This window comes from Microcaecilia unicolor, chromosome 2, assembly GCF_901765095.1.
Source record: "Microcaecilia unicolor chromosome 2, aMicUni1.1, whole genome shotgun sequence".
In the NCBI taxonomy this organism is placed as follows: domain Eukaryota; kingdom Metazoa; phylum Chordata; class Amphibia; order Gymnophiona; family Siphonopidae; genus Microcaecilia; species Microcaecilia unicolor.
Window position 1 is genome coordinate 336,848,586 of NC_044032.1, and position 1,907 is coordinate 336,850,492.

Genomic DNA, 1,907 nt, shown 5'->3' on the forward strand with positions numbered 1-1,907 from the left:
CAAATTCGTAATGTTCTTGTTTCATTTGCTCTAACTGACTTGCTATTTCAGCCAACTGTAAGTCGTTGAGTCTCAGGTTGCATCTATGAAGTTGTTCCCCCCACCCCAGAGTCAGAGGATTCGCTTTATGAGACTTTTCCAGCTGTTTTATGCTCTCCCTTATTGATTCCTCCTGTTCCCCCTTTGTCTTTCCCAGGTGTACCCTTAGCGCTATTAACTGACCACATAGTACCACTTTTAGCCCTTCCCATAAGCTTACTGGGTGTATTTCCCCTATATCATTGAACTCTATATATTCCCTAATATACTTTTCGACTTCTTGCACATTTTGTGGTTCTCGGAGGATAGTTTCGTCCATGCGCCAATATTTCGTCCCAGTATGGTGGCTATCCATCCCTATTTCCATTACCACTGGGGCATGATCTGACCACGTGCGCGGTTCAATATTATTTTTACGCATTGCCCCTGCTACTATCCCATCCCCCAGTATCATATCTATCCTAGAATATGAGTTTGTGAAGCTGAAAAGTAGGTGTAGTCTTTTTCTCGCGCATGTGTTGCTCGCCACAGATCCACCAACCCCCACCTAGCCATGAATTTTTCTAGGGCCATCCTATCCTTCTTTGCGTATCCCACTCCTCCCGTTGAGTTGTCTAAAGCAGGATTCACTGTGAGGTTGAAATCCCCCCCAATCACCACTATCCCTTGTACATGTTTCTGTAAAACTCCTTCCAGTTCTGCCATGAAGTTCCCCTGTCCCTCATTTGGGGCATATATAGTGAGAAATGTGTATAGCTTATTATATAAAGATGCCACCACCAGTAGGTAGCGGCCATTCTTAACCGCTACACTTTTTATTATTTTCCACGGATTATTATCAGAGAAGGCCATTAATACCCCTCTCTTTTTCTGCGAGGTTATGCTCGCAGCATGAAACTGTAAAGGGTATCTCCTGTGGTTCACTAATTTTTCATGTACTTTTCTCAAATGAGTCTCTTGGATCATTATTACATCTGCTTCAACCTTATCATATCTTTAAACAGTTCTTACGCTTTATAGGGGTATTTAAACCTTTAACATTTAAAGTGACACATTTAAACATTTAAACAACATCCAATTATTCTGCTTCCTCCTGGTCAGCCCCCTCCAAACTTGTCTCCCTTTCCTCTGCAACCCCCAACCCCCCTCCCCCTCATCCCTGATCCTATGTCGACAGGCCCCATTACCACCATGAGGCATGTCTCTTGCAGAGGAAGTGTCGTCTCCATCTCTCCCTCAGCCTTTGCTGCTGAATCAATTCTTATGTTGGTTAGTGTCCTACTGTATTCAGTGCGCTATTCTCCTTGTATTTGTAATCCAATTAGGCGCTTGTTCATTCTCCTCATTTTCCATTTCGCTCCACCAGTTGCTTTCCCGATTGCTGTCGTCTCAGGCGGCCCTCTCCCCTGTGATACTCTCTGCCATTTCGGCTTGCTGAGTGATGGTCTAGTTAGTGTTACCTTCTCGTGGGGCATCCCATCTTCCCCTTGCTGATTCAAATATTCTGAGCTTCTGATATCGAGGTCACTGACACTGTTTTCCTTCTTGCATAAATGTGAGGGCAAAGGGATACTGCCATTTATAGGGCACCCCTTCCTCTCTCAGCTTTGCTGTTAGTGGCCGCAGCTCACTTCTTCTCTTCAAAGTTGCTGGAGATATATCCTGATATATTTCAATGGGGTAGGTCTCCCATGTTATCGGGGCGGCCTCTCTGGCTTTCTTCATTACCGCTTCTTTTTGCTGGAATTCTGAGAAGCAGGCAACTATATCCCTTGGCTGGTTAGTTTTCCTCATCCCAGCGCCCTGTGTGCTCTCTCAAACGTATTGATACTGGAGCACATGGTACCTCTGATGTAGACAACAGTTGG